We start from the raw sequence: 16959 nt of genomic DNA, 5'->3' as shown, positions 1-16959 counted from the left end.
GCCCTTAACGCACTGCCACGCATACACAACACTGATAGCAAATCCACGCGATGGCAAGGCTGGCGCAAAGTCGTAACTGTTAAAAAGTTCTTCTATAAAATGCCGTGGGATTATTTAGGTTAGTAAAAAACTAGCAAGGATTGTTAGGAACTCCAGAAGGATCTCATCAAAGTGTGAGGCTGCACAACATAATGACAGATGGAATTTAATGTAGATAAGAAAAAGGTAATGCTTTTGGGGAGAAATCATTTAAACTTTTCATATACATGGGTAGGATCTGAATTAGCTGAACTTCTCAGGAAAAAATAAGGGGTAATTATGGATGGAAGTATTCATTGAAGACATCTGCTCAGTCTTCAGCAGCAGTTAAAGCTAATAGACTGATGGTTATATTAATAAGGCAAGGGAAAATAGTATGGAAAATATTATGACATTATGCTATATAAACCACTGATTGAATTTAGCTTTGAACACTCTGTTCGCTTTTTAATCCTTAGCATTTTAAAAGATGCAATGTTTACAAAGTTGAAGTTAAAACAAAAGAGGAGAGAAATGAGAGGCAGAGCAGGGAGACTTTGGACCCCTGCAGGCTGCGTGGAACTTCTGGCCCAGCCGGAGCTCAGCCCCAGCGCGCTCTGCCGGCGCGCCAGAGCAGCCAGCGCAGGTGGGCAGCACCTTCCCAGAGGTCACCCGGGAGGTGGCTTGCGTGGAGTTTTGAGTGAAGCGCTTCATGCTCTTCAGCTCTACAGAAGCTCATCTCCCTGTGCCCGATGCGTGGCTCGTGGGGCTGGACCCGTGCGCATGCAGGAGCGTGAAAGCGCGCAAGCGTTCACTGAAGAGCGGCTTCTTTCTGGACCCTCACGAGATGCTGCTTGCTTGCGTGGCATTCCCACCGACGGCTTGCCAGTTTTTCTCTTTTCTGAACTTCTAGAAGCTTTCAATGATTCCCTTCCTCGAAATGATCTTGAGGAATTAAGTGTCTACGACAGTAGGAAGATGCGCGTTGCCTTTTAATTGTCCTATGTTATTCATCTCGTGTAAATGAGCTGCTCCTGCAGATACCACTCCTCCACTGAACACGCTCTGGTCCACTGCTGAGTCCCCTTCCTGCTAAACCTAGCGTATTCGAGATGGACACGCGGCTCACACAGCCGGATCCACACCGCCTCGGACCTTCAGGAGGGGTCTTTGGGAGGGACGTGCGCATATGCGCTGGGTCCCAGCTTCTCCTCTTCAGGCAGTAATGATGTTTTCGCAAGGAACCACTTACTATTTTCGTTTTGGCTGTGCTCATGTGTGTTCCATACCCTGCCCAGCATCTTCTTCTCAAGGAGAGCCACCCAACTTCCACTTTTCCTGCAGCACCATTCACAAGAACGACGATGTGAAATCAGTCAAGTGAGGTGTCCTCAGATAGGTGAGCAGACAAAGAAGACGCAGCGTGAGCGCACAGGGAGCACTGTGCAGCCAGAACGGGGGCAAAGCCCTGACAAGTGTCGCGAGGTGGAGGAGCTGGGACGTGTGTACTGAAGGAGATAAGCCAAGCACACCGACAGAGAGCGCACGGTTCCAATCACAAGTGGGAGCTAGAAGCGCTGAGCCCAGAGGACTGGTGCGCAGCGCAGTGGCTAACAGACCTGGGACAAATGAGGTGGGGCAGAGATTATTTACCGGAACAAAGTCACAGCCAGACAGGAGGGTAAGTGTCAGTGCTTTGTTGCACAAAAGGTGTCATAGCCCACAGAACGGTATCACACAACCCAAGGAGCTAGAAGGAAAGGTTTGGGTGCTGTCCTCAGAGGTGATGGCACGAGGGGCCTGCGTGCATCAAGCTGCAGCAGCTGAACATGTCAAGACACCGTGTTGTCACCAGAAAAATGCGCATAGGTTGTACATTAAAATCTTATAAAGAGTTGAAAAAAGAAAAAAAATTATATACTTTTCTGCAAAAAACTCCAAAACAAAACAAAATTTATAAAGGGCTAGCAAGAAAGCTCAGTGGACTAAGTGCCTGCTTTGGCAGGTTGAGGGACCAGGGTTCAACACCCAGTCCCACTGCCATGCCAGCCCCACCCCTGGGCACGCTGAGCTGGTGACTTAGTCCAGGCATGGTGATGCACGCCTGTAATTCCAGTGTTTGGGAGGCTGAAAACAGGAGGATCACTGAGAGTCACAGCTGCATAGTGAGACCTTGTACCAAATATCTAAATAAAAAAAAGAAAAACAAAAGCTTTATAATACGGCAATGGCCTATCAAACTTGTAGATGAAGAGTAGAAATTAAAAAGAATATTGATGAGGATTTGCTTGCACAAGTGAGTGATTTATTATTTGTCACTGTTACAAGTGAGTGGTGGGCTTTGTCGTTTAATCTCAAAAAGAGTTTGCTTTCTAAGCAATCTGAGGCTTCACACATTTGGTATCCAGAGACTGTTCCAATTTGCATTTCTATGTGGTCCAACATCAGATTCCCCCTGCAGACTCTGCATTAACCCTTGGGACCCTTCCACTGCGGAGGAAAGGAGGCTTCCTCCACCTGTCCCTCTGAACAGTCCCCGTTCAGAGCCAGCTCCACAGCGCAGCCCTTCTTTCTAATGTTGAGAGCCATCTCCAGGGGTTACATCAAGCCAGAGGGCAGTGCGTACGCCGATGCTTCCCTCCATCCGAGACTCTGTCCCTGGCTGTCTGTGCCGTGTAATGTGTGCTTCTACGTGGCCCAACCACCCCAGTGCCTCATTGTTTATATTATGTATCAAATCTCTCCTTCTGCCATCTCAAGCTACTCAATTCTGTGTGCCTATCATTCAGTGTGGAAAAAAGAAATCTCACAGAATGCGTTAATAAGCTACAAAGTTATGGATCTACCATTTGTAGAGCTCACACATAAAATCCAAAGAACAGCAAAAGTAAACACGTAAGGATTGTTCATTTCTCCTGGTCTTAGCTTTTCAGCGACTGATTATTAAAGAATCCAGGATTTATGACTTTCTGAAAACATGGAACAGTTTCTACCAGAAGGACTACATCTCTATGCCTAAGTTTGGACCAGATCAGATTAAAGTATTTGATGTTCAGTGCAGAAAAAAAAAAAAAGCAGAGCACCAATCTGCAATGTGTGCAAGATTCTGCTTCTATCAAGAGTTCACTATGAAGATAAAGAGGAGCTGTCAGTGCTGATTAGTTCATATACCTGCCTGTCTTGCTCTGGGTAACAACCTCCTCTTCACAATTTTAAAATATTGTTTATGTATGTCTTACACCTACCTTTACAAAAGCTAGCTATGAAGCTTTAGTGTTTTATATATGAATGAAGGAAAGCATTTTAAAGGAACCTTTCCTACGCTGCCTTTTCTCCTTCTTCGCCTAGCGACAATTACAGATTCCCATGGCTGAGGACCATTATGCTAGCTGTTGGTGAGTGCTATATAAGATAAAAAGAAGGGATGAGGTCAGCTCGTAGGCAGCTGCCAGACATATCCTCTTTATTGAAAAACTATTTAAAATGTCCCACCTTCAGTGGAGGGGCAATGATTTAAAACCCACAGCTGCTGCTAGTTCAGTAACAGCAATGGCAGCTGGGTTCCAACTGGGCTTAGGTGGGAGCAATTTTGAGAATAAGACTGAAAAAAATAGAGCCATGAGCTGGGGGTAGAAATTCTTTCACCATTGCCGTCAATGTCAGCATCAAAGTCTGTAGCGATTCCAAATTTCAAGGTGTCACACTTGGAGATTCAAAGCAACTTTGGGAAAAGACGTGCACTACTGCATTGAACTCTCTTTTGAGTTAAAAATATGTAACCGAATTCCTGTTAGATGATTGAGAGGGATTTTAAATCATGCAAATGAAAGAGCTATTTTTCTCAGGGCAATGGAATTCATGTACGGAGGAGCATTACCGTTCATTAGCATGGCGAAGGCGCACTTCCGCCTAATCAAATGTCCATTAATACTGAGAATGTCTGTCCTTTTCATTGACTGCAGTTTAGAAAGAAGCACATGAAAAGGTGGTCACATGAGATAGAGATGCCTTCATTAGTCAACATGAATGGCACCCTCTTCTTTTTAATGTTCTTTCCTTCTCTTTTTCCTCGGAGCTTCGTGGAAAGTGGCCTGTATAAACTCTCTCTATAAAATGCAATTAATAAGTAAGGGATAAATCAATCAAACTGCTGCTGAAAATTTCCTCTCTGGCACCCCCTTTCAGTGTCTTAGACCACATTCCTAGCGAGGGAGGCAGATCAGGCGCTTCCACTGGCTCTTGCTGCCGTGCTGCGCGTGGCTGACAGGGATGGAGGGACGGGGATGCACCGCCCGCCCCAGGTCAGGGTTAGAGATGGGAGTAGCGCTTTGGGAACCTGATGGCAGGTCTTGCATATGACTTACCTAAGCTCAGCCCAAATCCTGCTTCATTCCCATGGTGACTGGGTGACCCTGGGGGAGGGGAGGAAGGGCATCTGCTCTCAGATCTTTTGCTTTTTCATTATGCAAATGAGCATGGAAACTGCTCCGTGCTAGGCACACTGCCGCAGTCCGCCCGCCAGCCAGGCCAACAAAGCCTCTGCCCCAAGGAGCTTAGTGTGTGAGGGCACATTGGCAGTAAGCAAACATGCACATTGCCACTGTACCTCTTGGTAGCAAGGGGATGAACAAAGCAAAGCAAGGCATGCTGATGGCGGCAATGGGGGCTTGCAGGCTGGCGCCCCAAGGACACGCTGTCCTCTCAGCTCACAAGATCAAGTGATGAGATAAGAGCCTTTCCTGTCTTCTCAGTGACAGAAAGGCCTGGTGTTCAGCCACAACACTCTGACTTCACAGTGGTCCACCAAGTCATACGGATTCAGAAGATGCTGCAGCTGGAGTTCTAAGGCTGCATCTCTCCGTTGGCTTGCACATGCAGGACTGTAGTCTCCAGTGGCACTGCACAGTGACTGTCCATGATGCAGGAGGAGGCACAGGACACACTCTGATGGGCTGTGACGCTGAGAGCCGCTGGCTGGTAGGAAGAGTGGCTGCACGACTTCCTCACGCACTCTGCCATGTGTGGTAGGTTTACTGTCTTGGGTTCTTGTGTGCAGTTTCCTGACGCCCATGGTACTCACTTTAGTGTCTGGCTTCAAAGGTGATTTCCATCTCTCCAAGTACAAATTCTAAATGACAGAGTGTTTGTTACATTCTTTCAGTTCTCTTTTGGTTCCAAAGTCTTCATCGTTGGACACCAGTGACCGGAAGCTGGAACAAACATGAACAGAGTCCTCAGAGCAACGACTGTGCTGCCTTTAACTTTTACATATTTCCCCAGTGTAAAAATCTGCACTCTGTGGCATTTTTCATTAATGTGTTTCTCCACCTAAAATACATGAAATACTTTTTTTTTTGTTTTTTTTTGGGTTTTTTGTTTTGTATTTTTTTATGACAGGGTCTACAGGGTCTCACTGCATAGATTGGACTCATAGTGTTCCTCCTGTTTACAGTCTCCCAAGTGCTGGGATCACAGGTGTGTGCCACCTTGTCCAGTTTTATGAAATCTTGTTTGATGAGTCAATAATATAATAATAAACAATGGACTTAGCTCTCCATATTTATGGTTCTGCAGATGTCGATTCAGTTAAGCAAAATATTTTAAAATTGTATCTTTCTTACTGAACATGTACAGAATTTTTTCTTTGACATTATTCTTTAAACAGTACAATTATTTACAAAGCATGTACATTGCATTGTGTATTTCAAATAATCTAAAGTCATCTAAAACATATGGAAGGACATATACAAGCTTGATAGAAGTACCATTACATTTTATATGCAGTACTTGAACATACACAGATTTGGGGGGCCCTAGAAGCCACCCACCATGTACACCATCTTAGTTATTTTTCTCATTGCTTAGACAAAATGCTTGACACCCAAATTTAGCAGAGGAAATGTTTATCTTAACGAGCAGTTTGTAGGGTCTCAGTTCAGAGTCGGCTAGCTCCAAGGCAGGGCGGCACAGCAAAGGGCATCACAGAGGGGAAACAGCCTGTGGCAGGGCAGGCAGGAGACAGCAGCAGCAAGCAGCAAACCTCCCTCTCATTTTTATGCCAACCAGGCAGCAAGCCTTTTGGGTGGTGACACCCATGCCCTTCCATTGTCCACACCCAGAACTATGCTAAGCCAACTTATCACCCAGTACCACACGCCTGAGATCCAGCTTCCTCCCCAAAGCCCAGCTTATGAGTACATGAGGCATCCAGGGACATTTAGATGCAAGCCTCACAGACACCAAGAAGACTGTATAGACAAATGAGACATGACAAGAGGAACCGGACTTGGAAAATGAAATGAAATTTACTGTGGGCTTCAGGAAAAATTTGAAGATCAAAAGACAGAAGTTACTGGATGGCAAGGGAAGTTGATGGAATAAATTGCAATAGGTGGTGTGAAGCTGGAGGTTCTTGGGTGAGCCAGCGAATGACAGAGGAATAGGAGTGGCAGCATCAACCCTTGGTGGTGACTAGGAATAGTGTTGGAAATTTTCATATATAGCAAAGCAGGCACAGAGGGAATAAAATTTCATCATAAGCTTCGTCAAGCAAGAATGAATAGTTCACAGCTTGGAGGAGCAGGAAATCGGATTTGAACAGTAACCATCAGCTTCAGATCAAATCAGAAGTCAGGGTTTCTCCATGTTGATTTAGACAGAAAGGAGAACAGATATGCTAGAGGATATGGGGAAGGTGGAGAGCAGTTCTGACTTCCTTGATTCGTCTTCTATGGCTTTGGAAGAGTGGAGGGAGCAACTCATTTCTGGTGCCTGTCTGACACTGAGTGAAATGAAGCAATTGTCGAGCACTTGAAGGAACGTATCTGATACCTATTGAGTCATACGTTCCCAATTTTCAAATGATGTGCTATCTTTCAAGTTTTGGAAACATCACATGAGAGTGAGGTTTCCCCTGTAAGCAGGAAGAAATACTGACACAGAGGTTTTTTCAGATTCCTCCGGTGACCTGGGGCTAGGCAGATATCTAATCTTCACCTTAAGGAACATGGCACAGTGCCCTCAGTCTCTGTACAGCCTTGAGCTGCCTCATGCTTACTAACAATTCTGCTGGAAGGAATTTGGTCATTTGGTTCTATCACACATTTATGAAACAATGCAGAGAGAGATTAAGCAACTTGCCCATGGCGACATAGGCTGTAAGCGTATAAAAATCCCACACTCTCCACATTGATAGCCTGTATGTGTTCTGCTGTATACCATGCGGAGAGGAGAGGGGAAAGCTTATGTATTAGCTCCCACAGTCCAATGGCTCACTCCACTAGAATGATACTGCCTGTGGACACGCACCAGAAAAGGGCAAAGCGCCCAATCTCCCTGCACCTGCTTCTGCACTCCCCACTAGTGCGGTCCACATGATGTGAGACAAAGAGGAAGAGCTGGCACTGTTTGCTCATCCTAGGGGACATGGTACAACTGCACTAACCACCCAACTCAGCACAGTAGGTTTCTTGACACGATAGCATATCTGTGTTCGTTCTTGCATTATGCATTCTTCCATCATACATTTGAGAAACCACTGTTACCTTACAAGACGTGCAGTTGTAATTCAGAAGGCAAATGGCTTGTTAAGAATTCCACTTTCAAGGTCAGGGTCAGATACAGACCAAGCACTCAAACAACACTCAAATGAATATGGCACAGATGGAGACCAGAAATTCGGGTTTGCTTCTAGGAAGGCAGTAAGGGAGAGAAAGGCTTCGTGCTGATCCCGAATTCCCAACTGGGTTCGAAGAGGTTACGAGACAGATGGGTTAGCGGAGGTCAAGTCACTCCAGGCAACAGGTGAATCAGTGTCTTTGGAAGAGTAGATGCTCACATCAGGGAGTGCAGGGGCAGCCTCCTTTGGCAGGAAGTGAGAAGGAAGCACCAGCACTACAGGTGCAAGGGAAGCTCATGTCCTTGGAGGAGTAGGTGCTCACATCAGGGAGTGCAGGGGCAGCCTCCCCTGGCAGGGAGTGAGAAGGAAGCACCAGCACCACAGGTGCAAGGGAAGCTCATGTCTCATTCTGTTCCAACGAAGATCTCAATACACACAGTAGCGATGTTTCAGAATTAAGACATCCTAAGGCTAGGATGTACTTATTTCAAGCAGATGGAAAAAGGGTATCTGTACAACCTGAAATCAAAAAGGAAGTGTTAGGACTAACAGGATGATTCAAAAAGCTCACTGAAACCATAGCCATAACCAACAATATGAATAATAATTGGCCATATCAAAATCACTCATGCATTAAATTGGAACATTTTTATAATAGTGCTTAGAGCAGAACAAGCATCTTACATTAGATGTCTGAGGAGCACGCTTCATGGCAGAGACATTCCCTCTCCTCACGTCGTCCTCGGCCAGGTATTTTCTGAGCCAGACCAGGTGGTGGAACATGAAAAACCTATTTTAGGAAGTAGTGGTAAGTTTTTTTATATACAGTGAAAGGTTTTGCAGCTGAGCCCTGATTTCTCTGACTCACCTTTGAGGATTAGCTTCTGGCTGGAGTTTGCTAGGCCTGCTCCCTCGTGGGCCTCCTCGGAAGTTCTGGGGATGCTGCCTTTAAAAATCCAGGCTCATGTCAAGGAAGGAGGAGGAAGGATCCCCAGGCTTGCGCATCAGCAGTGCGGCCAGTGGGAAATCCCATGGTACACCCCCAGGCACCTGGAGGTGCGTTTGGAAAAAATGGGATCGAAGTTTTCTAGTGGAAAGCTGCATAGCTGGGAGCTCCTCGCAGGGTGAATCCTGCGTCCAGCCTGAATGTACTTAGCACTGCCTTGGCTTAGTAGACACCAAGGCACGTGGCTCCTTCTAGGTCCTCCTTTACGACCTTGTTATGGATTTCCTGAAGAAAGTGACAAAAACCATACCAAGAGTTAGGAAAACTCCACAACGCCAGTGAGACCCATCTGAGAAAGGTTTTATTTAAAACATTAAGAAAATACACCATTGGCCTGAGGTTCTAGACTGTGCAATCTACGTGAGGCTTTCAAATGTCTACTGAATTAAAGCTGAGTGAAATGAAGGAACATGTCCATTTGAAGTCTCCTAAAGCCCTGTTGTCTTTATTATTTTTCCCCAAAATGACACTTGGCTTGATGCAGAAAAAGTCAGAATTTTATTTTGGGGAAAGCATGTGAGAAACATGAGAAATGCAGACTTTCTCGATCAATATATTCCAAGAGTTGACATGATAGGGGACAGTAAAGGTGAAGTCAGTATTTATCATCTTATGTGCAATTTATACATGGACTATAAAAAAGAGAACTCTGCATAAGTTTTAGATTTATTAAAGCATCTTTGACAAACAAATAGAAGCTTAAAATATGAAGGGAAGCTGTATGATGTAAATTTAAGATACTAAACCACTGACTCAGATCCTTCCAGAACGGGACTAAGTTGGTCCTCTCCTGAACCCCTCCAGATGATCTGACTTTGTTTATCTATCAGAAGTTCATGGTGTGATTATGTAGTGAGCGCTGGCAATGGAGCAGAACTCATCTGTGAGACAATTCTACAAGATATAAGGTGCATAAAGGCAGATCGCTGTCCATCGCTGAGATTTATGATTTTGCACTGTACATAAAGTGCTTAGTTATGTACTGAGTAACTACTGAGTAGAACAATTCGGCAGCTGAGATATTAGATGCAGATAAAGGCATTGTCCGTGTCTCCGGATAACACATAGTCTTTGGTTACAATGAATACTGGGAAAGATAACTGTAGTGCAACCCAAACAGCTTTCAAAAAACAATTTAAGCACATTTATGGAGATCTCATCTACATAACATAAAACTCACCCATTTGCTGTGCATAATTTAATGGGTGTTTTTTTAGTACGTTCACAAAGTTGTGCATAGATTGCCATATTTTAGTTTTAGAATGCACCTTTCACCCTCTATCCATTAATAATCACATTCCATTTCTGCTGCAGATACCAGTCTCTCTCTTTATAGATGATTCTCGACTTCCACCTAAATGGAATGACGCGACGCCTGGTCTCCTGTGGCGAGCTCCTTTCACCTAGCACGAGGCGGCTAGGTTCATCCAGATGGCAGCATGTGTTGATACTGAAAACTTGCGTCCTTTTCACGGAGCGATAACCGTCCCTTGTGTGGACACGCTGCACTGTCCTGACACGTGCATTACGTGATCTACTGAAGGCTGTCTCAACGGTATCGCTCTCCAGGCCCAAGAACTTCTGTGAGGCCACTTTCTCTTCCCTTCAGGACTCACACTGAGGACTGGCGCTGCTGAGTCTTAGGTTCAGTCCACGCCGAGCATTTTGCAGAAAAGCCAAGCTGCTTTGAAATTTCCTCCATCAATGTGTGAAGATTCAAATATTACCACATTCTCTGAACTAACTATTTTTTACCAGAGTCAGCACTGTAGCCATGGTTGTGACTATCAAAGAGTATTTCAATGTGCTTTTGATTTCAATTTTGGTAATGAGTAATGACCACATGCACCTATATTAGTATAGCGAATATCTTCTGTTGTGCTTATTAGCTCTTTTCTTTTTTTCTTTCTTTCTTTCTTTTTTTGGTGGAACCAGGGATGGAACTCAGGCCCTTGCACTTGCCAGGGAAGCACTTATTCCACTGAGCCACCTCCCTGGCCCCTTTAGCCATTTTCTTTAAAAGCATTTATCCATTAAAAAATTTAGTTTTGAAATAAATAAAATCTGAAAGGTATAATAGATACCATGAAAGGGAAAGAATCTGTTCAAAGGGAAAGAACAACTTGGATGAGGGAAAGGACAAGAGAAAGAAAGAAAGAAAGAAAGAAAGAAAGAAAGAAAGAAAGAAAGAAAGAAAGAGAGGAAAAAGACATATTTATGTGTATTTACAGGATAGCTTGGATAATTGTACTGTGGATTTCTGCTGTTATATTCAAAGGAACAATTAATACTTACATTTCTTTTTCTTCTCTTTTATTTTTTTATAACTTTTTGGACCAATTTTGCATTCTTATATCTGGTAATTTGAATAACTAATTTGAAGGCAGTATTAGGCATCATAACAACCATTGTTTAATTCCTCTTATTTGTTTAGTGAAATTCTGTGTCATTTCTGATTTTTCTTTACTATATTTTTCTCTTTAAAAATAAAAATAAATTGAAAGACAAAACAAAAAATTAGTTCTGTCTTATTGTTAATTTCTAAAAGTTTTCAACATACTCAAGACATAATTCCCTTATCAGATGTAATTAGCAACTATTTCTCCTATTCTGTGAACTGTCAGTTCCTTTTCCTGATGATGTTTTAGGACAAAAGCTTGTAACTTTGATGAACTCTGATATTTCTACGTTTCCTTTGTTACTTACAGATTTTGGTGTCATGGCTAAGAAATCATTAGCTAAAACAAGGTAATAAAGATTGACTCCTGCATGTTCTCCTTGGAAGCCTAGTCCAGGAGGAAGCAAAGGGCTGGACAGAGAAGGAGCCTTGCTCAGAGCTTCTCTGAGAAATTCAGCTAAAACACAGGTAATTGGGAGACAAGCACCCTGAAACTACAATCAATTTGACATAAGAGATTAATAAATCAAGAAGAACATAGATAATGGATGTAATAAAGCAGCCATTGACTCCCCTGGCTGCCAGTGGGTCACCAGATCAGGATGATTACCTGCTGTACTTAGAACCAGAAAGGATGAACAGAACAGATACACTAAAAGAGCGCAGCTACACCAAGCCACACAGGACAGCCTCGGCATACAAGGCCCTGCCGCTTCTGCCTTCCTCCATGTAGAAGAGGCTGTAGTCTAGCAAGAGAGTCTCCTGGCACTAATTGCTCAGAAGACTGGCTCGTTTTCTTCTTTTTCCTTTCCTTCCTATTTTGTTCCCATTTCTATTGTGCACCAGGGTGCTAACTGGAACCAGGAACAAGACTAAAGGCTATAGTGGTGTGTCATAAGTGGAACATCTAACAGCTCCCTGTTGACCTGTGTGTAGACAAGTGCGGGGAATTGAACTGCCTTGCATGTCAGGACTGTGCAGCTCTGTGCTGTCACTGTACTGCCAGGGACAGGAACAGAAAGGCACCAGAGCACCTCCTCATCTCACCCAAGAAAGTTACAGACTACAGGAGAGGTGAGTGACAGTGACGGTGGAGCTCATAAAGCAATGAGTGGGAAGTTAGCACCCAACTTTGGGAAAGGAGTAAGACTCAGGACTGAGCGCCTTGGACTGCAACAGCAGGAGCAGAGCACCAGGCCCCATCACAGCACCTCACTGCAGCCTGCAACAGTGACCTGCAAGCACAGAGACTTGACCGGGAAGAGGAGCAGAGGGCTGAGCAGGCACCAGGAGGAGCCAACAGCGCATGGGCCTGGGAAGAGCCCTCGGTCTCTGTTTGCAAACAGCACAGCACCAGGGAGAGAGACATCACCAAGAGAGTTACGGCTTGTGTCTACACGTCTTCCCAAAGCCGATGCCGTCATGCAGTGGACTTCTACGGCTTACGTTATTTCGGGGTCCAGTGTTGGGACTGTGGATGCACGTGCTTCACTTGTCCTAGAGTGGGTGGCCTGTGCACCATATCATGGAGGGAAAGGGGCTTGCTCTTTCTCTCGTCCTCCGCTTTTTCTCTTGTTGCTTTTGCTGCCTTCTGCCGCCATGAACTGCTGTCGTGGTGCCAGGCCATGCTGACTGGGAGCCAACTGCTTGTGGACTGAGGCCTCCACCAGCTGTGAGCTAAAGAACCCTTTCAGTCCCTAACACTGGGTTTTGGGTATCGTGCTCAGTAATGAGCAAAAAGTAAATAAGTAGAAGAGAACCAGGATAAGGAGTGGGAGGCTACTAAGGGACCTACCAAAAGAAATGACTGAAGACTCTGGCCCAAGACCCCCACATCTGCAGGCCAAAATCACCAATAAATTCAGCACAAATTCTACTACAGGCTTGTCGGTATGATTCAGTTGTTGAAGACTCTTGGTGGACATCAGCGGGAAGCTGATTTGTTTCCCTTTCCTTACCCCCTCCTTTTTTTGGTCTTTCACCTATGCTTTTGTTCCAATCTATGTGTCTTCTTTTCCCCTTTCCTCAATTTCTCTCTCTCTCTCTCTCTCTCTCTCTCTCTCTCTCTCTCTCTCTCTCTGTCTTTCTCTTGCGGAATAGGGGATTGAACTCAGGCCTTTGCGCTTGCCAGGCAAGCACTTATTGTACTGAGTTGTTTCCTGAGCCCCAATTTATCTCTCTAAACTTAATCATATTTTCATATGTGTGAGCAGCCCTCTAACTTTCCTGGTCAACTCCAATAATCCTGTGCTCACTCCTTTCTTCTTGCTCTCCTGCCCTCTTCTCTAGTTTCCCAAAGCTTGAGTGATCACCTCTCATCTTCCAGTCTGGATTCTACTTCATTTCTTTTCATTATCTGCCTCTTATCCACTACACTTCTTAAATTTCCCCACCACAGAGTAAAACCCCTCTACCAAGAGAAACACTTCGCATGCAATCTCCCAATTTACAATCAGTTCCATTATATAACTGTAGATTTTACTCCTATGGTTTAAGTCACAAAATTAAAATTTACCACATTTCATCAACTTCTAAATTATGCTTGATGCTATTGTTACAGCTAAGTATACTACATTTTCTAAGATGTCATATCTGTTTTAATCAGTTGTTCTCACTTCTGTAAAAACACTGGGAAGTTCTGGGGTAAAAGCCTTACCACACCCCAGCACCACAGAGAGGACTGGGAACTGAGCTGAGCAGGTGCTCTCACCTCACTCTTAATTAACTGGAAAGGTAGAATCTTGGAATCAACACAACAAATACCTCCTACACACAGAAGACATCCCTGAAGAACAAACTTTAACTAAATAGATATTGGTACTCATGAAAAAGCTACCTAAGACAAAAACTTACAAAGATCAATACAAAAACAAAATAGAAACTTTTGAAATAGAAAATGACAAGGTACAGAAGGAAAGGTAACCTGAGACTTCTAGCCCAACCAGAACAAGTTTGGGAGATAACAAGTTAGAGAAAAATGTAACACACACACACACACATACACACACACACACACACACACACACACGAAATTTTTAGATGATAGCAATCAAAGTGAAGAAACAGGGCTGATCAAATAGCTCAGTGTATTAAAGCACCTGCTTAGGCAGACGCAGGGGCTGGGAGTTCAATCCCCAGGCCTGCCATGCTAGCTCTGCCCCCAGGGCACCCTGAGATGGCAATTGAGCCTGGGCATGGTGGCACACGCCTATGATCCCAGTGCTCAGGAGGCTGAAAGCAGGAGAATTACTAGAAGTCCGATCTGCATAGTGAGACCCTGTAGACACTGTCCTAAAACACAAAAAACAACAACAATAAGAACAACAACAACAACAAAGTGAAAAAACAAATCTATGAAGCTATACAGGAAATCAGATCAGAAATAATCTTTCAGGTAAAAATAATGAATATCAGTATTCATAACAGAATTGCTCAACAAATCTAGAGTAGAGATAAATTTTTAAAAAGATGATAGGAAAATGATAGAAACCATACATGATGAATATAGCAAAGAAACAGAATTACTGAAACAGATTCAGATACTTAGGAAATTGAAAATTCTATTATTGAAACCTGGCAAAACCACTTGGATAAAACTGGATGTAGATTTTCACAACTTGAATACAGCATTATGGGTAGTGATCATGGAAGGAAAGATCCCTATAAAATAATAAAGGGTCAGGAATTCAACAGCTGCAAGATGATGCAAAGAAAAATAAAATAAGAATAATGGAGCTTAATGAAAAAGAACGAGTCAATACAAATAGCATTAAAAAGCTATTTGCAGAAATAATAGCAGAAAATTTCCCAATTATGTTTCTCACCCTGAAGACTGCCAGAGAGTTCTGCTCCTATGTCCCACCATTGCCAGAGTTCTTCTGAGTCCAGGCTGCCCCTCCTCACCCTGAAGACTACTGGGGGTATCTGGTAGGCCTGGCCCTGACCTCCCTTCTCATTTCGCTGAGCTCTGCCGAGTCTGGGCCAGTCATCCTCACCTATAAGGCTTCCAGGAGGATGTGGTGGGCCTTTAGTGAGCCCCACTCACTTATGCCAGAGGTCAGCTGACACTGGCCACCTAACTTCACATGGAGTACTGCTGAGAGCAACTTGTGAGCCTCGGGCCAATCCCCTTGCCCTCACTAGAGCTTGACTGAGCCCAAGCCACCCATAATTGCCCAAGAAGACTGCCACAAGGTCCTGCTCAAGCCTTGGTGATCCCAACTCTGCACTGAACCACCACAGAGAGAGCCTTGCAGAACATTTAATCATCATTGGATACTTCTTGTGCTGCAACTTGAACCTCACCCACTGAGGTGGAAGCCACACTGAATTCCACACAGCAGCAGCTTTGGTGAGCCTTCCCTGCACTGCCACTGTCATGAGTGGCCTGTTCACCCAAACTCCAAGCCCTACCATGGTTGCAGAGTCAGGGAGAACACTGGGTCTTCCAAAATGACAAAAAGAAGGAACAAAAAGCACTCTTAGACCTATACCTCACCCCAAACAAGTCCAGGAGACAAATTCATAGAAGAAATTGGAAGTCATACACCTGAAATTTCTGAGATGATAGCAAATGTAGTAAGAAACAACTCTATCAGGCTATGGAAGAAATCAGACCAAATCAATATCTAAGGCAAAAAAGGAAATGACAACAATCATGAAAGAATTGCTCACTTTTTTCTAAGGAAGATATAGATAAGAAATAGGAGGGGATAGGAAAATAACAGAAACATTTGAATGAACAATGCAGAAAGTACTAGTATGCACGAAACAGACTGAAATAGATAACCAGAATATTAAGAATTTCATTGAAAGCTGACAAAATGACTTGAACAAAACAGAAGATAGAATTTCAGACCTTTAAGATAGCATTGCAGCTAGTAAACATGGAAGGAAAGATTTCTTAAAAATAATAAGGAACCAGGAAATAACACTACAACAGCTGCAAGATGATGCAAAGTAAAATAATATAAAACTAATAGGCATCCGTGACAGAGACCATCAAATCAAGAGGAGCATGGAGTGAAATATTTCAAGTCCTGAAAGAAAACAACTTCCAACCAAGATTGATGTACCATCAAAAACTACCTGTCAAATTTAATGGAGAGATAAGATAATTCCATAATAAAGAACAACTGGAGAAACTCAGAACAACCGAACCAACCCTACAAAGTAACGTCAGACATTTTAGAAAGAGGCAAGGATGGCCACAACTTCAAGAACAACAGAAGAAAATGGCAAAACAGCAAGAAACTAAGGAAGGGGGAAAAATAGGAACCCTAAGTAGGAAAAAAACATGTCAAACGTAAGGTGGTACATATCAGTTATGACCACCAATGTAAATGGCCTCAATTCACAAATCAAAAGTAGCAGACTGGCAGAGTATATCAGGAAACAAAATCCAACAAAATGCTACATACAAGAATCACATTTAACTTACAAAGAAATTAATAGAATCAACATCAGAGGACGGGAAATTGTATTCCATGCAACAAGAACCCTGAAAAAAGCAGAGGAAGCTATTCTGGTTGCTGATAATGTCAACTTCAAACAAAGCATGACTAAAAGAGGTAAAGAAGGTCACTATACACTTGTTGGGGGAAACTGCAAGAGGAAGAGATAACAATTACACAGGTATATGTGCCCAATGTAGGAGCACCCAACAATATAAGATAGACATGAAAAAATCTAAGGAGCAATAACATAATCATACTGGGGGAACTTAACACCTAATAAATAACATTGTAAATAAATAACAAAATTGTGAAGAAATGGACCTTTACAAAGTGTTCCACACAAAAGCATCAGAATAGACATTTTTCTCAGCTACACATGAGATGTTCTCCAAGATAGACCATATGCTAGCACATAGAACCTGCTTAAGAAAATGCAAAGGAGTTGAAATGATCCTATTAATAT

Source organism: Octodon degus, unplaced genomic scaffold (genome assembly GCF_000260255.1).
Source record: "Octodon degus isolate 3935 unplaced genomic scaffold, OctDeg1.0 scaffold00052, whole genome shotgun sequence".
In the NCBI taxonomy this organism is placed as follows: domain Eukaryota; kingdom Metazoa; phylum Chordata; class Mammalia; order Rodentia; family Octodontidae; genus Octodon; species Octodon degus.
The sequence above is the reverse complement of the archived record's forward strand: the minus strand, read 5'-3'. Positions refer to the sequence as shown.